We start from the raw sequence: 22,951 nt of genomic DNA, 5'->3' as shown, positions 1-22,951 counted from the left end.
AGGCTAGTTCTGCAGCCTAAAGCCTTATTATGGTTACACTAAGTTCTATTGAAAATGGCGATGATGACTTTATTACTCCTAACAGTATTGCCCTTAATACTGTATTACACACATATTGTGCACTCAAAGCACTAATACTAGACACAAACTATCGGTCTACTATGGATCAGACACAATACTATATGAACCAATATACATTTTATATTTGATTGGTTTTCCCGGTGGACTACAGAGGGCCAATTATAAGCCATCTCTGAACATACAGTTACCTGATGCTAAAAAAGTATCACTTCCAAAACCAATGAAGAAGTAGAACAATGAGAATCAATATACTGTCAACCACAAGAAGAAAAAAATCTGGTTTATATCCACCAAAACTAAGTAGGGCTAGACACTTATTATCAAGAATCGGGATAGTTAAGTACTTATTTTTTCAACTAGCTCTTTATGACAGGCATTTTGTTGTGCAGTAGGATGAGTAAAGTTCTAGATCTAAACAGCCTCCTTTTTTTCCCCACATTAATTCCTTATCTGGTAATTCTTTTTTTATTATCTGGTTTGTCTAAGTACATAATGGGCCTCATTTACTAAGATTTTCGGGTTTTTACTAGTGGGAAAAGTTGTTTCAGACATGTAGGATTCATAGTTACATAGTTACATAGTTAGTACGGTCGAAAAAAGACATATGTCCATCAAGTTCAACCAGGGAATTGAAGGGTGGGGTGTGGCGCAATATTGGGGAAGGGATGGGATTTTATATTTCTTCATAAGCATTAATGTTATTTTATTCCAGGAATGTATCTAATCCTGTTTTAAAGCTGTTAATTTTTCCTGCTGTGACCAGTTCCTGAGGTAAACTGTTCCATAAGTTCACAGTTCTCATGGTAAAGAAGGCGTTTCGCCCCTTGAGACTAAACTTTTTCTTCTCCAGACGGAGGGAGTGCCCCCTCATCCTTTGGGGGGGTTTGCTATTGGGAAAAGTCGGGAACATTTTCTGACCAGCTTTTTCTAGGTCGATATTTCCAGCCATTTACCGACAGGATTTTCTGTGAATTCCGTTGTAACTCGGTCGGGTTGTGAAACCACGCCCCCTTTTGACTGGTCACGCCCCCTTTTGTGACAGACCATGCCCCTTTTTCCGTGTTTTTCGGATTATTCAGGCGCACACTGGGGCACACTGGCGCACACTGGCGCAGACATGTCTCAGACAAAATAACCAGACAAAAACTGGTCGGTTTCAGCTTAGTAAATGAGGCCCAATGACTTTAATATTCTGTTTTGTTAAGTTTTTATCTTATTTTAAATGTTATGCAGTGTATTTTTATACGTGCTACAGTATAGGTGCCATATGCCTTTACTACTCGTGCTACAACTAATGCAATAATGGCAACTACATCAGTAGTATATAGAATTCATTCAGCCAACCTCCCATATTATATTTTGGTTATAGCTTTATAAAAATTATTTTCTCCAGAAGGAATCGGTAACCTAACCTATATCTATACATTAGCCCTAAATACAATGGGGAGAATTATGAGATTGTCGAAAAGAAAAACTATCTTTGTTGCCCATAGCACCAAATCACAGCAGAGATTTCATTTCTTATTCTGATCTTGAAATTTTTGCTGTGATTGGTTGTTATGGGCAACAAAGACTGTTTCTCTTATATAGTCTTTATTAATCTGGCAATAAATTGCGTGACTCCATTTGAATACAGTTTTGCTGGAAATAAAATAGGGTCACAAAAAAACTGTACTGCTTGATTGCCGACCGCTTGCACTATGGTATAATGGTCCACCCCTCTTAGAAGACAATCCCTGATCTAGGACAGATATTCTTTTGTGATGGATTGTGAAGTATCATGTATTCTATATTGACCCACTCATCTTTTCAGTGCAATTTCGGGTGGATGTTATAAAGATGATTTGAGATATATATATATATATATATATATATATATATATATATATATATGTAGGCAATTTCACAAGAACACAATGATAATAGTCATAGCAAGAGCATAATGTAAAGATTCTGTACAATTCTAGAGTTAAAGTGCTGCTTTTCTCAATTTTGCAGATAAGCTTGTGGACCCTACATAGAGACTTTGGGGTTCAAGTGTAATAACAACCTTTGCCTCTTCAATTTCTAGCAAATTAAGCAACACATAAGTCGTTCTATAAATATCGATTGGATGGAAATGATACATTAGTGGAGTAATAATGAGCGTGGAGTTAATACAGCACATTTTCTGGATTGCCAGGGTTGCCTTATTAGAGATTAATTAATGTTTACTATCCTGCTAAGTAGCAAGGTGAAATTAGCTAAGGAGCCGGACAGAATGGCACCTCCAGCAATGCACAAGCAGTCGTGCCAATGAGAACACCTGAAATGATTGCCGTTCTGAAATAGATATGCACATTTAAAATACTACATTAAAACATAAGTTTCTTTGAAAAATGTATTTTATTTTTAATTACATGTGAATTAGCTGGAAGAAGCTGCAGGGAAGCCCAGGCTCTTACTGACTTAAGCCTTCTCAGCAGTTTGTTAAATTCTAGCCTCAAATCCCTTGAGGGAATGGTGGATTCAAAGCAGCTTTTAATCATACCACAGGGAGGGTGAAGTAGTATGTAAGTAGGTCATATAGAAAGCACTGCAAGTGCATAGGTTACTGTTTTATTTAACAACTAGTGTGTCACATTTCCAATTCACCTCTGCTGTTAAGATTTGAAAGAGATGGTATGACTAGGGTAAAACACAATGGGATATGATTTATGGAATGGAAATGCTCCATTTACAAGGTACTTTTCATTCACTTTCCTAACAAAGAAATGAATACCCTTTAAATCTGCCAAAACGATTCTCTGTTACAATACACAATGGGCCAGAATATATATATATATATATATATATATATATATATATATATATATATATATATATGCAAATGTATGGCAATAGATACATCCACATGATGTGTATGCATAAGCCCTTCACATTTACACTCACAGACCCAGATCCGTGCCCCGTATACAAATGATTTGGATTTGTATGCTCACATTAAGCATATTTCTTTAAATTTCTGGACTGTTGTAAATATATGTCAGGTCCCAATATACAGCACCAGTCAATTTTAAAAGGTCTCCGATCAAATGTGGTTATTAACTGAAAGAGAAATAAAAAAAACGCTATATTTTGTTCTTTTCTCCATCTCGAGCTGTGGAAACTGTAATGCAAGAGGATTTAAAATAGAAAAACTCCTTGACTTTCCTGTACAAGAGAAATGTATTCTTTAGAAATAATGTTCTGAAGAGTGGATCTAGACATGAATAGGCCCTTTTACATTTAACAATGTATAAGGAGTCAGATTTTCTGCAAAGCTACCGATTCTCTGTTGCAGTGAATGTTTGTTTCAGCCGGTGTAGTCATTCAGAAGCATGTATTAATTCTGGGCGATGAATCTTAATAGAGATAATAACCCAGGCCAGAAATAAACATGTTCTTGTGAATTCTTACATTCTGATATTCGTGGTGAATTCCATTTTGTTCCAATTCATCTTCCCGGAAAGAAAGTAGGGTTCTCCCTTGAATTATATCTCCCCTATAGATGCCATTCTGATTATCAATCATCTATTAATTATTGAACTGAAAAGCAAGTGGAGTCACTTCATAGAAGTGTGTCAGAACAAGCTTACTGCAGAGGAAGCCTGGGAGGCAGAGCATCCAGAGTTCACATTTCTGCTTGGATTTTCCCCTCAAACACCAATCCCTATTAGGAAAACTATATGTTGCCTTTGGCACTGCAATGGGTCTAAGAAGCCTGAGCTTATTGAAAGGATTGATAACACAGAAAGGATGGATAACACACATTCTATAGTATGGAAAACTGAACCTTGAGCCTACTTAGAGCAGATACAACCTACCGGAACCAAATGTGGCTAGTTATATTGTTGACATAGTTTTCATAGTTTTATTTCATGTAGTGAAATAGGATAAAAATCTATCTATCTCTCATCTATTTATCTATCTATGCAATACTTGACGAATAGCAGCACACCCAAACGGTATATAGTGCAAAAAACAGAGCTTTATTTGCCCATGTCGGTGCAACGTTTCGATGGTATCACACCATCAAAACATTGCACCGACATGGGCAAATAAAGCTCTGTTTTTTGCACTATATACCATTTGGGTGTGCTGCTATTCGTCAAGTATTGCATCGATAGAAGCGTTCTGCAACTGGGACCTCATTTCTTGCCTGCACCCCTGTATACTCCATACTTACAACTGAGGTTGTGCTGCCTACCCTATGCTTTTTGTATCTATCTATCTATCTATCTAGTGTATAAATCTAATGTATATGTCTCTCATCTATCTATCTATCTATCTATCTATATTATGTAACTTTCGATATACAGTGATCCCTCAACTTACAATGGCCTTAGGTTACAATATTTTCAACATACAAAATGCTACGGACAGTCCAGATCTGAAAAATATGTCAATGTGAACAATCGGATTGCACATTTTACGTCATGTCTGCCTGGTAATGTCTCCCTACAGTACAGGGAGGTACTACATGTTCTGTTCTACTGTTTACCTGTGCAACGATTAGCTGCTCCTTTGACACCAGGTAAGGGCGCCTCCATTTTACTTTTTTTGAGACACTGTGGGAGATTTATCACAACCTGTACAGAGGAAAAGTTGCCCAGATGCAATTAGCAACCAATCAGCTTGCTTCTTTCATTTTAAACAAGGCCGCTGCAAAATGAAAGAAGCAATATGATCGGTTGCTATGGGCAACTGGCAACTTTTCCTCTGGACAGGTTTTCATAAAACTATGTGTATTGTACAGGGCCCCGAAGAAGCTCCTGTCCTCTACATAGACAGTGATTTATAGCTCCCAGCAGCTCTTTCTTACTTTTATGTGTAAGGGCTTGCTTTATTTAAGTTATATATAATTTTTTTTATTTAATCCTCACTTTTTACTGTTTTTGGATGACATTTTGGGGGCTTTAAAAGAAATTCCCAGGATTCCATAGAGCTGTGGTCTCAGTATACAATGGTGAACCTGGAACCAATTTATATTGTAACTTGAAGAACCACTGTATTCTAATTATTTCTGTAATAGGTGCCAAGTCTGAATACCCCCCACAAGTGCTGGTTTTCTAACACACCATTAAAGCAGAGGGGGGGGGGGGGGGCAATTTATGAATGAAAGGCTGATAATGCATTTCATTTATAGACACCGATAGCTACCATGTATACTTGAATACACATGGAAGCATTTAGTGTGTGATGACATTATGATGATACTAATAATGATACATATATTATGATGGTATTATGATATACTACTGATGGTGATGAGGGAGTGCTTGTCTTGTGAGTACAGCAAGGTTATTAGTATGCATTTACAGTATTCTTTGTAGGCTGCTATTAGTTGAATGGCTCAATGGGCTATTTGTGCTAATAGGACAGTGGAATGTTTTTATACCTATCCCTTGTTTATAAGAGTATAGTATAGTGGTATTTTGTGAGATTTTTTCTGTGTAAGGACAGGGCTATAAGGCACTATAGTAACTGATGCAATTTTACTGCACCATTCTCTGGCCATTGAGCTCCGTCTAGAACAATGGTTTCAAAACTGTGACTCTCAAGATGTTGCAAAACTTCAACACTCAACATGGCAGGACAGCTGTCCTGGCGAGCTAGGATATGTAGTTTTGCTACATCTGAAGTATGTGTAACCTAGAGATTAGAGTGGGTTTAGATGCAAGGTTGTTTTTGAAGATGTAGCTGTGGGTTTTCCTCAGACTTTCATGGTAAAAGGTTTCTGCAACATAATGGGCCATATGCATTATTTAGATTTGAAAATCTGCAGCATGTCCTGAAATCAACAAATAAAAATTTCTGCAACATATGGATGAGGTTTTCAAAACCCCATCAACACGTATTTTACCCTGACATATCTGCTATGCCTTAACATGTCCTAGAATTTCTGCATGCAACTGTGTTGTTCTCTACTTTTACTACTGCCCCTTTTCTTTAAAGAGCAAATGACAATAAAGTATGCTTTAAAGTAATTGTTAAAGAAAGATTTTACTACTGAACAGACTGCCTCACAATGGACATAATATTTCTAAAGGAGGCATATTCTCCTTTTCCCATCATCTCCATCTGCTTAGTGAATAATGTCATATGGTTTGCTAAGGGTGCATTCACACCACGTTTGTGCAATACAGCAGCTGGACCCACACCACACTCTATTCATTTGAATAGCAATCAGATAGTGACTACTGATGGCTCATTTTTGAACCGTATATGGTTTTGTTGCCAGACTAAAAAACGTGGTCTGCATTATCTCAGTTCGGCTTATTCAAATGAATGGAGTGTGGTGTGGGTCCTACAGGGATATGGCAGCTGCCGATTTTTAAATTCCCCCACTGGATCCAGCAGCCGTATTGCACAAAGGTAATGTGAATGAACCCTTAGAAAAGAAGGGCAGATGAGAGTCTTAGCATACTTCTGGCTTAGAAAAATGTTTTTCAAGCCCATTCAATTGTTAGCCTGACCAACTAAGTAGAACACCTTCACTACTATCAGAACATTTATACTTTGTGAGTGTCTTATTTCAGTTACTAGAATGAGAACATTTAGAAGCCTTAAGCTGTTTTTGTTATCGAAAAAAAAAATGCAACCTAATTTTTACCATAAAAAGTTTTCAGTATTACTACAGTAAGTCATTTCAATCATTCAGGGTCTGAGTGTTGACACCACCACCAATCCTTAGAATGAGCAGGTAGAAATGTGAAGTCATGGACTTCACTCTCTGACTTGCTGCTATTTATGTCCATCTTCCCTAGAAGGTCACATAGACTTATCGGGCCACAGGATGCAGATTGCTCTGATTTGGGAAGTGAAGCCTTGTATTACATGATTCTCCCATATTTTTCTAATAATCAGTGGGGGTCTTTGAGTCCCAGACCTATCAAAACTTTTGACATATACTTGTAAAATGTCCAAAGTTTTTCAAAATTATTGTTATACTTCAGAAAGAAACACTGAAAATAAATTTACCCCTATGTTTTATTACAGGCTTTTGATATTCTTTCAATTTACAATTTTACACTTTACTTTTGACACTATTCACATTGTGAATAGTGTCAAAAGTAAAGTGTAAAATAGTAAATTGAAAGAATATCAAAAGCCTGTAATAAAACATAGGGGTAAATTTATCAAAACCTGTGAAGTGGAATAGTTGACCTCTTGTCCATAGCAACCAATCAGATTACTTCTTTTATTTTTCAGAGATCTTGATAAGAATAAAAGAAGCAATCTGATTGAATTCTTCCTGGTCAACTTCCCCATTTTGTGGGAAGGGTTGGTAATTCAGTGCTTAGAATTTTGGAGAATTTTTCGCATTTGTCTCTTTTTCAACTGTTACCATGTAAAAGACATGGAAGGTATTGTACAAGTAGTTCATGAACTAGAAGGATTTTGGACAAATCACTTTTGTTATGCAGTACTGTTTCTAAATAAGCATATGTACTTGTACCACTGGGAACTGTATGTGTTTTAACCCAATGGCTTTTCCATTTTTTCAGTATTTAAATTGCTTTTGCAATTGAAAAATTGATGTTTTTTTCAATTGTATTGAATTATTAAAACACAATATATATTAATATACTATTATTATTATTATTATTAAGAAATTGGATATTTTATCTTTGAAAATTGATATTTTTTGTCTGTGCATCACATGTAATTGACCGGTAAGTATGGGAAATGTATTCAGCTAACCAGTCTTATCCTTGTTGTGCCAAAAAGAACAGTAACTTCTTGCAAACGTATGACCTAAAATAATGCTGCCACATACCAAGGAATACTTTGGTCCTTTTTTGAATAGGTTACTTTATTAAGCATTTTAAAATGAAAAGATCACACACATTTTGCTATATGTAGGTGCATATTAGGGGTAGGTCTATTGATGATGTCTTGATGTCTTCTGTTTTATCTATATTGCTATATTTAATAATTATGTATTGTTACAAATAAAAATTTTAATTTATCAATTAAACAACTATTTATAAGAAGCTATAAGTAAAGCAAATTACAAAATACATGAAATACTTCTCAGCAGTGGGTTTAATCTATTACATCTGTTATTATATCATGTTGTTTTGCAATGTTGGCTGTCAAAAGAAAGAGAATAACAAAGAACCAAAGGAAGATTTCGTACTCGGCCTAGCAGCAGGAATTCCATTACTTAAGTGAACTTTGGTAATAAAACACATTGAATAGTACTAACAAACTTTGTTGACCTTCTAAAGAATGTTCAGAGATTGGTGATAACGTTATAAAGCAGGGGTGGTTACTGTTTGGAAGAATATTTTTGAATAAAACACAAAAATATCTAGAACAGAATGAAAGATTTAGATGCAAAGCTATCTCTTCCAAAATAAATGAGTAATGATAAAAAAAAAAATGCATGTAAAATTGCAATACAATTTAGTCTCTACCATTACACTATGGGAATATTATACTATAGGGAGGAAAAAAAAATATTATAAAAAAAATAAATAAAAACAATATATGGAAATAATTCTAAACATTAACAATGGATTATATATTTCTTTCCGATACTATAATTTTATATGCAATAACTGGTTAAGTGGACATTGTTCATTGCCCTTTAAACAGGCAGAACTGTATGATCATTCCCTCTTTGAATGTTCCCTTGAGATCTTCTAAGACCTACACAAATTCAACATAAATTCATTTTACATAATGATTTGTGATTTATATTGCAGCTTGAGAAATGTACTGTATTTCATGGTATAAAAGTAAATTTCAGCACTGAAGCTTTCTTCAGGTGGAACAAATTTTGTCTCACGGATCATGTGAGTGATGATCTTGAAAATGAGTTTGGAAATGAAACATAGGGGGGAATGTATCATTCCCTGTACCAGCACAGAATGGCAAAATTGTGTAAAATGTTTGCGCAAGCCCAATTTTTGCGCAAAGTGGGAGTAGGAGAATTGCACAATTTTGTGTGCATGGAATAATAACTTCTCCCCTCAAAATTCTATCTATGTAATAGGCATGATAATATTATTGCACCAAACCCAAAGCTTTAACAATATTAAATAATACAGTTTAAAAAAAACTGATAACTCATCAAACTGTACAAATGAGGATGTAAATTGTAATTGATGCACCTTTAACTTATTTGTTTAACCAATACTTTCTAGGAAGAGATGTTTCTGATGAGTGAAGAATGGCCAACTTTGTACCCAATTACCCAGTAAGTCAGTTACTTTAATATCTGCAGTAGTAAAATGAATGGAAACTTCACAAAAAAAGGACTTTTTAACCTAAATACCAACATCTTGATGGGCCCAAACCAACACGTCTTTACATAATGTACAAAAAAGAAAGTTGCAACAGCACTCTTGGTCATAAAATGGAGGCTCTTAGCACACATTTTGATCAAAAAGTGCGCTAGGAGCCTCCATTTTTAAACCAAGAGTGCTGTTGCAACTTTCTTTTTTGTACATTTTGTATTTGCCACAGCAGCGGGCACCTGTGTATTAGGTTGTTGTGCTGGCTATTTTTCCTTTTGTTTTTACTATGTCTTTACATCATGTCAAACTAATCTCATTGATTTTTATGTCTTTTATGTCACAAAAGTGCTGGATAAAGGTGGTGCTGTAGATATCACCTTTCTAGACTCCAGAAAAGCAGTTGTTGAAAATTGGACTTAATCCTGGAAAGCCCAGTTGATGTGTATTTGATCAAAGGACAGACATTAAAGGAAATCTATCACCAGTGTCACCTGCACTAACCTGTTGGTACCAAAAGGTAGTGCAGGCAACACTGATGACAACGGTACTTACCTTGTCCCGTTCTGTGCAGGGGATCTCCGGTAATCTCCTCAGTTTGCTCCAGCTCCGGGCACCCTGGTTGGGGCATGGGCGGAGCATAGTGATGTCACCGCTGCTGTTTCCAGGACCCGGGACACAGCAGAGAGCAGCAATGGTGACTTCACTAAGCTCCACCCATGCCCCAAGCTGCTGCTGCTCTCTGCTGGGTCCCGGGTCCGTGCCCTAAGCTGGAGCTAACGAAGAAGATTATCAAAGAACCCCCGCATGGAACGAGACAAGGTAAATACTGTAGTCATCAGTGTCACCTGCACTACCTGTCGGTAATGACAGGTTAGTGTGGGTGACACTAGTGACAGATTTCCTTTAACCCCTTAAACACCAGGGGTTTTTCCGTTTTTGCACTTTCATTTTTTGCTCCTTACCTTTAAAAAATCATAACTCTTTAAATTTTGCACCTAAAAATCCATATGATGGCTTATTTTTTTGCACCACCAATTCTACTTTGTAATGACATCAGTCATTTTACTCAAAAATCTACAGCAAAATGGAAAAAAAATCATTGTGAGACAAAATTTAATAAAAAAAATGCCATTTTGTAACTTTTGAGGACTTCTGTTTCTACGCCGTACATTTTTTGGTAAAAATGACACATTCTCTTTATTCTGTAGGTCCATACAATTAAAATGATACCCTACTTATATAGGTTTGAATTTGTCATACTTCTGAAAAAAATCCTAACTACATGCAGGAAAATGTATACTTCTAAAATTGTCATTTTCTGACCCCTATAACTTTTTTATTTTTCCGCATATGGGGCGGTATGAGGGCTCATTTTTTGCGCTGTGATCTGAAGTTTTTAGCTGTGTCATTTCTGTATTGATTAGACTTATTGATCGCTTCTTATTCATTTTTTTATTATATAAAAAGTGACCAAAAATACACTATTTTGGACTTTGGAATTTTTTTGCGCGTACGCCATTGATCGTGCGGTTTAATTAATTATATATTTTTATAATTCGGACATTTCCACACATGGTGATACCACATATGTTTATTTTTATTTACACAGTTTTTTTTTTTAATTGGGAAAAGGGGAGTGATTCAAACTTTTATTAGGGGAGGGGTTAAATGATCTTTATTCACTTTTTTTCCACTTTTTTTTGCAGCGTTATAGCTCCAATAGGGGGTTATAACACTGCACACACAGATGTCTTACATTGTTCAATGGTTTCTCGTAGGAAACCATTGATCAATGATTCTTCCGCTTGACTGCTCATGCCTGGATCTCAGGCACTGAGCAGTCATTCGGCGATCGGACACCAGGAGGCAAGGTAGGAGAATCTCCTCGTGTCCCAGAGCTGTTCAAGATGCCGCGATTTTGCCGCGGACATCCCGAACAGCCCCCTGAGCTAACCGGCAGTGATTTACTTTCACTTTAGATGCGGCGTTCAACTTTGAACACCGCTTCTAAAGGGTTAATAGTGCGCGGCACCGCGATCAGTGATGTGTGCTATTAGCCACGTGTCCCGGCCGGGCCCTGCGTAGAGGCCGGGCCCACCCTGTGTTATAGAAAGGGAAAGGACTCAGGACGTACTGGTACGTCCTTGGTCCTTAAGAGGTTAAAGGATTGTTGTTAATGGGGTGTATTATGTCTATTGACTGGCTACAGGTGAAATGGCACAAGGTTTTGTTCTGCGTCATATTCTTTTCAAAGGATACAATAGTTCAGAAATAAGTCTGTAACAGTGAAAACTGCGGTTAGATGGATAAAGCATTGTAAGTCTGTAACAATGGAAACTGCGGTTAGATGGATAAAGCATTTTGGAAGAAGGAATCCTCTGAGTATCATTTTAGCAGTCCTGTGAAAAGGATTTAATAGGGCAGATTTTTGACAGCATCAAAATAACTCAACAGCGTGGACAGGAGGTAGAGGAAGCAAGTCGAATGCTTGGCTGTATAACTAGAGGAAAAACCTGTAGAAAGAGCTAGAAGGTGATCCCACTGTATGAGCCCTGGTAAGACCAATGTTTTTTTTCACTTCAGATGACCAACTACAGAAAGGGATTGAAAAATAGAAAAGGCCTTAAGATAGGCTACAAAGTCTTAGTAGATACTTGGAATAAACATCAAGTAGATTGGTTGGAAAACCAACAGTAAACATGTATCCATCCTAAGGCCCCTTTCACAATATAAAGTTGCTCCGTTAAAAGACCCGTTATAAACTTCCATTAGAAAAGCCTCAAAAACAGATGTTAAATTGGCCATTACAAAATGGCATTAAAGTCTATGGGATTTTTTGATTATCCATTATGACCCGTTATAGCCCATCATGGATAATGATTTGTGACAGAAGAAAAAATGGCACATGCACAAATTTTTTGTTCGTCACAAGAAACGGGTAAATTAATGGACTTTATTTTTAACATTGAAGTCTATGGCAAACTGATGCAACCTCTGCTGTCCATTTTAGGAACTGTCCAGAGCAGGAGAAAATCGCCATAGCAAACATATGCTGCTCTGGACAGTACCTAAAATGGACAGCAGAGGTCAGCAGAGAGCACTGTGGACATTACATCAAAGAAATCTAAAAAGAAAAACATTTCCTCTGTAGTATACAGCCCCTAAAAAGTACTGGAGGGAATAAGATTTTTTAATAGAGATAATTTACAAATCTGTTTAACTTTCTGGAACCAGTTGATTTAAAAAAAAGTGCCCCTTTAATGTGAAATACAAATGAATTAACGTTTTCTTTTAATAATATTTGGAATTGCAATATTCCTATCCTTATAATCTTCTTTATTTGCAGTTGTGTTTGGGTTTGTTATTCTATGTCATGATCTGCAGATTTGGGGCGAGATTTGGCTATTTAAAAGCTTTTTATTCTAGTTACCAGCCGCCAGTTATGTAGAGGGCTCTGCTCCAGAACCTGCTTCATACATTCTTAATGTCACCATATTATACATCATGGGCCACAGGAGAGCTAATATATAAAGGAATGGTGGAGACAATTGTAGATAATGTTTCCAGACATCAGATTAATTCAATTGCATTGTGAACTTTAGAAGATGAATGGATAACAATGGAAGCCAAAGCATAGCTAAAATTGGTTGGACTCGACATTGGTGACTATTGGTGATTAATGAATAGAAACCAATGATGCATAGTAGACACAAAACAGAACATGATATGTTAATGAAAGATAACTAGATTCCTAGTATATAATGTTTTTCAAATGTCAAGAAAAAGTTCAAGGCTTTCAAGGTATCATCTGGTAATCAAATGCTAGAAAGTAGAACATCTGTTCCCCCTTCTATGACTGTGCCAGCCTTTTGATTGTCTTTTATATATTTTATATATTGTATGGCTAGCCTTTAAGTAGTGTATATACATGTTCCTTTACCAAAGAAAATGCAACAATTAAAAAAAAGACAAGTCAAATCTATACATAGTGTCAAATGAATGACTTTATCACAATCCAGGAGTTGTCAAGTATTTCTCCAACTAGAGGAAAACAATTAACCATTACAACCCAGCCTGATAAGTAGTAGAAAAGTCAATGTATCTGTACACAGAGTAATGAATGTTGTGATGAGCTAAACCATTGATTACAGAAGCTATAAAATAAGGAAGGTGGTTTGGATTTTCTAACACAAGCTTTTCTTTCCTTGTTAACATGTATAGATTCCTGCTTCTTCCTCTGAAATCCATTCCGCTAGACAATATCTATAATGTAATGAGCATTTAAAGAATTTGTGGTAATGAAGTCATTAATTATATGGTAGATGTTATAGATACCGGAATCTTTTCCCAAAAGGGAGGACTTCTTTATGGCAAATGTATCGTGGAGCCCCAAAACTTATTAAGGAGATATATCATGGGGAAAACCTTTTTCCTATAAAAAGGATCGGGGATACGTTTTAGATAGGATAGTTTTTGATTGCGGGGGTCCAACCGCAATCTCCTATATGGGGCCCTGGCTCTCCCCGGGAACAGCGCGTCACGACCCCAGCACAAAGCGGCGGCTGACACACCCTCTCATATATCTTTATGGGAGAGCCGTTCGGCTAACTTCGGTTCTCCCATAGAGATATGTGGGGTTGTGACATGCCGCTCCAGGGTAGAGCAAGATCGTAGTGGGTCCCAGCGATCAGACCCACCGCAATCTAAAAGGTATCTCCTATACTTTAGATAGAGGATAAGTTTTACCCCATGATACTTTTCCTTTATGGGACTTTATAGGGGGTACTCCGGTGGAAAACTTTATTTTTTTTATCAACTGGTGGCAGAAAGTTAAACAGATTTTTAAATTACTTCTATTAAAAAATCCTAATCCTTCCAGTACTTATTAGCTGCTGAATACTACAGAGGAAATTATTTTCTTTTAGGATCTGTAAAATCTGTTTAACTTTCTGGCACCAGTTGATTTAAAAAAAAAGTTTTCCACCAGAGTACCCCTTTAAACCCATGGGTCTAATTCACATAGGGGTATGGACCGGGGTGTAGTTGGGAACTATATTAAAAATCAACAGAGAGAACTGTCTCACATAGACCATTCCGCACATGTCAAAGATATTCGTAGAACTTGAGTCACCCCATAACTTGAATTGGCTTGTGATGATGTATCCCAGTGTTATCTATGACTTCAATCAAGCAAGTATGGATGTATTTAGGGAATATCCATCTTGACCTCGAGTGGCCCCACCTTCTTGATTGCAAACAGGTAATTAGCATACAAGTGTATGTGGCAATTAAAGTACTTCTTTTAACAAAAGCAGCTACTATCAATACTTATAGTTACATGTTTAGAAAGCTATTCTTTTATAGTTAGGTGTGGTTAAAATTAATTAAAGGTTCCTTTTAATGCCCTAGGTTAGTCGATATATTGAAGACACCCATTAAGCGTGCAAAACAGTGTCAACTGTGCCACACTTTCTGTTGGTTTCATTATTATTATTGTTATTATTATTAATAATCTCTAACAGCATAGGATTGTGTTGAGATATATTTTATGATACTACAGCTGGGCTACAACTTCAAGCAAGGACAGAATGGGGCTGGCATATCAAAAACACACAGGTCTCTTTGCAGTCTGGTGAATGTAATTGAGATATGTTACAGGGTTTATGGATAATCGATTATATTTTACATTTGTGATTTTGGGGATCAAATTTTTTTTATTTGTAGGTGCACTTTAGCTCACAGTTAATGTTTCTTTGATACATTTATGGTTTTCCAGTTTGGCTCTGAACGTCTGTAAGTGTCCTCAGAATTTGACTTGTCAAGGAAATATCTTAATAGGCAAATTAAAGCAGATAACCCAATAGTAAGCATTATAATTTCATGATGCACCAACCAGATCAAATTAGTCAGATGTTATAACTGGGCCTTGTTAAATGAATGGTGGGTGTTGGCACCAGTCTATAGAAAACATGGGGTTCAGTGAGGTTTCTCAAGCCATTTATTTTATTGGAAGGTTTTTAAATTCTGCCTCTTGTTAACATTTTATAAACTGAGAATTGGTCTTATATTTTATAGTTCTTTCAGTGTAATAATTGTAAATTCTGTATTCAAGAAAGAAGACAAATTAGTATTAGTTATTAGCAAATCATGTTATTGGGTGCAGGTTATGAATAAAAAAAGATTATCCGTAATCTGTTCACTGTCTGAAAACAAGATAAGAACCTTTGTGAAAATCAGGCTGTAAAGACAATAAAATTGTCTGTTGCCATTTTTTCATTTTAATTAGTTGACATTTTTGCGTTCTTGTCACTGCCTCTCTCTTCTCCTTTGTCTCTTTATTCATACTATTCTCATCATTATTACATTGTAAAATTTCTTACCATGAAATAAAAAATAAAATAAATCTACATAGAGCTACATAGCTTGATGTTTGTTTGTAAAGGGAAGATGATTACATAATTCCTTCCCTCTTACACAAAAGACTGTTCATATAAGCTGTTCATACAGAATAGTTTGACATTATTTTATTGTATGTTATGTTAATATTTATATAGTGTAGGATGTGTATTTAAAGAGTTCCATGCTCTTACTGAGCATCTTTAGCACCAAGTAACAGTAGCATGGGCTGTTTGGCAGCATAGATGGTAGCTTTTCTGGGTGTTAGCTTCAATAATGAGATGCCAACACCTTCATAGCTCCAGGAAGAGCCTTACATTGATGTATGTTTGAGTAATCTTGCACTGAAATGGTAAGATCAATGCAGGTAGATAACATGAGTGTGGTGGAAACCCATAAAGTACCTGTAGAACCTGCTTTGCCATGAGAAAAAAGGCCTGTGTTTTTTCCATCATGAGAATGTCAGTAAACTAGAGACAAGAGCAGCATGTTCAATGTAAGACCCTAAGTTACTGTATAATGGTCATCTGGTAGTTTGTCAGGAACTCTGAGTCTAGGAAGTGAGTTTTATAGTAGTGTGGTATAGTGAGGCCTTTGTCACATAATGTTGATTGGTAATCTAGTTGAGGGTGGTGTTCTGTCTACTGCATGACCTTGGAAAGGCCTTGCCTTTAAAGAAAAATAGTTCCAGGAAACGCTGTGTAAATTGTAAGTACTGGCAAGACTTCAAGAGTCAGTGGGCATTTGGAAGGTCTGAGTGGGGTTTGAAAAGAAAGTAACCCATGTGGCCCATGTAGTGGCCTGAGTGTGTCTCAACCCTGTAAGCTACTGGACTTGGCATGTATTATGGTGCTAACCAGAAGGGGTATCCATGGAAGGAATGTGTGGTTAAAGAGATAAATTCTAATCCTGTGTATAGTGAAAGCACAACTGGTATGCTGTGAGTTGCAAGATGAGATTAACTTGTGACAAGAGTTATGGTTAGCGAATAGTGACCTAAGGAAATTTAGTTGGTTTGTGTTGTTCTTTTTACATACTACGTACTGTAGTCATTGGCCAAGGATAGATGAGAGTTAATTCATAGCATGTACAGTAGTTTATTTGCAGTAAAGAGAACCTTATAGGAGTTGTCGGTGATACCCAAGCAATTCAACGTGAGACTTAGAGGGTTTCATCCCCAAAGAATTACAGTGGTATGGTAGGACAGCTACAGCCCCTATTTTCCACTATTTTGGCAATTTGACTCTTGTAGACCAGTGGAGCATTGCATGTTTCCCAGCTCTAGAAACAAACTGTTCAAGTGTCTAGTTATATTCGAGTCCTTTCACCTACCGTATATACTCGAGTATAAGCCGAGTTTTTCAGCACGATTTTTCGTGCTGAAAACACCCCCCTCGGCTTATACTCGAGTGAACTCTCCACCCGCAGTGGTCTTCAACCTGCGGACCTCCAGAGGCTGTCCGGGCTTGCTGGGAGTTGTAGTTTTGAAACCTCCGGAGGTCCGCAGGTTGAAGACCACTGCGGCCTTCAACATCATCCAGCCCCCTCTCACCCCCTTTAGTTCTGTACAGTACTCGCCTCCGCTCGGCGCTGGTCCGGTGCTGCAGGACTGTCCGGTGGGGAGGTCGTCCGGTGGGATAGTGGTTCCGGGCTGCTATCTTCACCGGGGAGGCCTCTTCTAAGCGCTTCGGGCCCGGCCCCAGAATAGTCACGTTGCCTTGACGACGACGCAGAGGTACGTTCATTACCAACGTACTTCTGCGTCATCGTCAAGGCAACGCCTCTATTCCAGGGCCGAAGCGCGGAGAAGAGGCGCCCCCCGTGAAGATAGCAGCCCGGAACCACTATCCCACCGGACGACCTCCTCTCCGGACAGCCCTGCAGCATCGGACCAGCGCCGAGCGGAGGCGAGTACTGTACAGAACTAAAGGGGGTGAGAGGGGGCTGGATGATGTCGAAGGCCGCAGTGGTCTTCAACTTGCGGACCTCCGGAGGTTTCAAAACTACAACTCCCAGCAAGCCCGGACAGCCGATGGCTGCCCGGGCTTGCTGGGAGTTGTAGTTTTGAAATCTCTGGAGGTCCGCAGGTTGAAGACCACTGAGGGCGGATGATGACAAGAGGATGATGAAGGGGGGTGTGGGATGATGAAGGGGGGTGGGGATGATGACAAGGCGATGATGAAGGGGAGGGTGTGGGATGATGACAAGGGGATGATGAAGGGGGGTGGGGATGATGACAAGGGGATGATGAAGGGGGGTGGGGATGATGACAAGGGGATGATGAAGGGGGTGTGTGGGATGATGACAAGGGGATGATGAAGGGGGGTGGGGATGATGATGAGGGGATGATGAAGGGGGGTGGGGATGATAACAAGGGGATGATGAAGGGGGTCGGGATGATGACAAGGGGATGATGACAGGTGATGATGAGGGTCTGGATGATGACAGGCGGTGATGATGATGAGGATGTTAATGACGGGGGTCTGGATGATGACAGGGGGGATGATGTATTTCCCACCCTAGGCTTATACTCGAGTCAATAACTTTTCCTGGGATTTTGGGTTGAAATTAGGGGCCTCGGCTTATACTCGGGTCGGCTTATACTCGAGTATATACGGTATATGTATTTGTAACTATGAAGCACAATAGGGGGAATAATCCAAAACTGTCTAAATGTAAAACTCTTTTATGTTGCCCATAGCAACTAATCAGAGTATATATATATATATATATATATATATATATATATATATATATATATATATGCACGTTTGTGTTGTTATAACAGTGTGTTGCTTCAACAGAAGTGCCCAGAAGTGCAGGTAAGGTGCCATAAGCATAAAGTTTAAAGGCATCTGACTTCTTCGGTAAAATCTTCTTAGAGAAGTAATGATTATTTACTTTTCCAAACGAGCAAAAATAAAATAAATAAATACATTTCTATTGGTGCCTGTTGTCAACACTTAATTTTTATTACATGAGGCCCTTCAGTCTTAATCACTGTTACCAGGCCAATTAAGGAGTTGTTCACGCCTTGCCCTCTATGCCCATTCTATTGGGGAAGGACCCCTGACTGAAACCTTCTTAACCTTTTTACCAGGTTGTGAATATGCTGTTGCTTCATCTGCAGCACCCCAGTTCATTGATGGGTTTGGGTGCTTAATTGTTTAACACATCATATATAAATAAACCCAAAATAAAGAGAGAAAGAGAATAACGGCTAACAAGAAAGATTATGTTCCAAGCATTTTCCATCCATCTGAGAAGTAAATTGATTTATTTACATTTGAAGACTTACAAGATATTTTAGATTAATGCAATCCTGACCCTTCCAATGTGAACATTATTCTCCAAAACATGATTCACACTGCAATCCAAATCATATATCTATCTACTGCATCATGTCTACAAGACAGAGAGTAAATATATTCATGGTCTATGTATGTGTGTATGCCAATTCAGACAAGTGCCTTATCTTTAGCATCCAGAAACTAACCATGTGCATTCCAGACATATTGCAAAGGCTTCCAGGTTTTAGCTTTTTGTATAGTTGCCAGCACAGACATATAATCTGTAATGATTTTTCACAGTCCTATGTAGCCCATCATTGTACAGGTCAAGGACAGCTGGGCCTAGTTGCCAGAAACCCATGCTGCCCTGATAATATAGTACATGTCATTCCAAGCATGGTGACATGCTTTCTCACTGGATGCCATTTTCAGTTACCTATTATAGGACTGACACACAAATAAATATGTGTAAACAGCGAACACACTGCACAGAAAGAAACACCTGCAGCTGATAATCTGTCATGACAGCATGAGGATGGGTGATATCAATTTCAAAGGGAGTTTATCTCACATGTAAACAAAATGAGAACCTATTTTACAACTTCTATAACACCTAGTATATGTGCCTTCCCTGGTAAAATGCACTAAATCAATCTTTTTCTTTCTTGTCATACACTATTGATCAGATATAAACCATATCTTAATTTAAGCATGTTTTCAAAATATGGCAAGGATGATATGCATCATTCCGGTTTGATATTTTAACTTGATGAATTACAACTGTTATTCAATTTGTTTATCAAGAAATAGTTTCTGGTGGTTTCTGGTGCCTATAGACAATGTCAGCAAAATCCTCTTTGCTCTCTTACACACCTGTAAAAGTCATAATTATTTATTTTTTATTCCTCCATCCTATTAATAAAGTCTCAAGATGGTCAATGTTATAGGTTCCACAAGGATGGAAGAATGATTGACACTGTGCTGTAGAGCTTGGAATTGTGGAAGGAAATGTTGACATTTTCTTTATGAATGGCGTTTGTCAAGCAATAGCAAGCTATATTGCATCGGCAACTATGGGGACTTCTTAAAGTTCCTTATAAGAGGCTAAAAAAAAGCTTGCTTTGGATAAAGCAAGTTTTGTAAAAATTAGTTTTTGGATTCTGTAAAAAGGAAGGTAAGGAAAAAACTCATCTGAGCACTGAGCCCCTTCCATTTCAATTGCCCCTTTTTGGCGCTTTTGTGAGTGGTGGCATTAGGACAATATAGACAATACATTTTTCCATAAGCTTTAACACCACACTTGACTGTTCCAGAACAGCAGATTACAGATAAAAGGGTTCAATACTTCAATGACCCCTTGTGCCCTACATTCTGGGGATCAAATAGGCCACAGCACCTGAACCCCACAAATCAAAATTTCTGAAATGTCATTAAGAAGATAATTTACAACATATATGACATATATAATATTATCATAGACAAAATATATGTTATATTACAAATATTGTCTATATTTCTCTTCTCCATATCCATGAAAGTCCTTGTTTCTCTTGGTTTATCATGTTAAAAAAGGGGAACATATTTTACTCATATACGTTCACAGACAGGGACATGTACATGTGTGTAGCAGAAAAGCTTTTGGCATCTGCAGAGATAACAAAGTAAGAATTTAATCTATTCAACAAAGCCCACATGTAATGCTTTATAACTACCATGTATGAGCAGCAATTTAATGTTATACTTCTTTCTGTGGTTTCTTTATCTGTGGTTTATTATCAATTTCTGAAGCTGGTCACAGTTTGCGCTATTTTTTGGTCATACATTGCTACACCGGTTCTACATACCCTGTGAATTTCACTCCTGCAGTAGAGCCATAGTATACTATCTCAATGTTTACCATGTAGGACAGATGATTATGAGCAATAGTAATAGGCATGCATACGAATGGTTCAAAGCAAGACCTGGTAAATTGCCTATACATCGATACATGATTAGAGGCAATGTCCCTTATATGTCACATTTATTAGGATAAGTGTTGGCATCAGGGCTCCAGATCCTAATAATACAAGAAATGATCTTCATCAGTATCTATGCAGTGTGCATACATAATGGCAGTGGTATTTCCTTCCTGTCTGGCTACATAGATTCTAATGAACATTAAGAGAAGGGCTTTAACTTAACACTGTTTTGTGATGGTCATTGAAAACTCACAGTGAGGCTTTCTCCCAATAGAACAAAAAACTAGAATAGTGAAAGGGTTCCTTGCTGAATGAGCACACAATGATGCTTTGTCGTCTAGAGGCATCACAAAATGTTATACACGGCCCAATTTTACTTTTGCTGCTTCTCCCATGGGAGTTATGCCTATACATATTTATGGCATTACTTGCATAAATCAGTTTACCGGGTCGTGACATATACCTCGATGCAAACAAGATCAACAATTCTTACACTGTTATTTGTTTCCACTCTTTAAGGAAACAAGATTCCTGGTGAATTTTATGATGTACATGTCATTGAGTATTCTATGCCATATATAAAGGTAATAGATTGTTTTTATATTTCATTAAAGGGGCATATTTCTCAATGAATACCGCATTATTGCTGATGTGTGATTTGGAAATGGACTTCTTTGAACCAAGAGAAAAAGGGTTAATATATCTGTAGGTCAGAGAGGAAGCTGCTTACAAATTCAACAGGATGTCACAGCAATGGCATGACTGCCACACTTGTATGCAGACATCTGTGGGTACAGCTGGCAAGAACCAAACCAGATATCAGTATGTGAAAGGGGATGGTATGGCTTTAGTTTTGTTCAGCTGTACTACCTTTATGATATACTTCTTTATTAAACGCCTTTACTTGATGAAATTTAGAACGTCAATGACACGTGAGCAGCAGAGATTAGAACTTATGTCATTTATGGTGTTGCTCAATATTTTATGCATCATTTAAATAAAATAAGGGAGTATTTTTTGGCAATGATTTTACACACATCCCTATATATCTGCAGCGTGAAAGAACCTGATATTTTCAGTTTTGGACATCAACATATATATATATATATATATATATATATATATATATTTTTTTTTTTTTTTTTTTTTTATTTCATGATGTCTCCTGCCATTTTCTTTGAGGTTTTGTTAAGTTATGTGATTTGGGGCTATAAGCAATGAACTTTCCATCCGCAACATCTTCAGCTAATTAACCCCGCTGATTACAATAATTAGTATTGATTCACTCCTGAATGACTTCCTAAGCATCCGAACCCAATCTACTCTGGCTGCAAAGTTCTGGGTATGAATATTAATTTGATGTTCCTCTTTGTTTTGGAGCCCCAAAGGTATAGTTTGCAATCTAATACACTTCAATTTGATAACAGACGCACTTGAGTTTTATTGTAATTTAACAATGAGTGTGTGAATACATTATGGCATGATGATAATAATGCATGGTGTTGGGTTATGGATGATAAAAACTGCTAGTAGGATGCAATGGAATGATGTCGACAAACTGGGATTGAAACTTGAGATGACACCAATCCACACCATTTCAGATATCAGGTGGAACATCGTTTTTATTTCAAATATCATTGACAATGGGACATATTGACATTTTAAAGACCACTCTGAGTTAAAATGGGTAAAACCTGTCATTTCCCACGAAGATAGCCATAGTATTACATGAGGTCGCATTGTTCCTTCTTTCATTAACTCTTGGCACACTATTGTCAGTGGTAAAGCTCATTTCTTCTGTCAACTATGGTCGGCTTATTTTATATGTGTAAAATCCTTTATAACTCCAGAACGTCTGTTACCTAAGAGGTTAAAAAGCTACTGAAGCTTGCCAAATTGCCTTTGCTTTCCTCCTTGGTATATGCTAGAGGCGAAATGTAAAGCAACTGCTCATTCA

General features: G+C 37.4%; 1 protein-coding gene across 22 annotated transcripts in view; it reads right to left on the bottom strand.

Annotated features, from left to right (window-relative positions):
* Window positions 1-22,951, bottom strand: part of CELF2 (CUGBP Elav-like family member 2) — a 472,395-nt gene that overhangs the window by 446,163 nt on the left and 3,281 nt on the right. The gene's annotated exons all lie outside the window — the stretch shown is intronic.

This window comes from Hyla sarda, chromosome 4 (genome assembly GCF_029499605.1).
Source record: "Hyla sarda isolate aHylSar1 chromosome 4, aHylSar1.hap1, whole genome shotgun sequence".
Classification (NCBI taxonomy): Eukaryota; Metazoa; Chordata; class Amphibia; order Anura; family Hylidae; genus Hyla; species Hyla sarda.
This window is presented reverse-complemented; position numbering and strand designations above follow the sequence as displayed.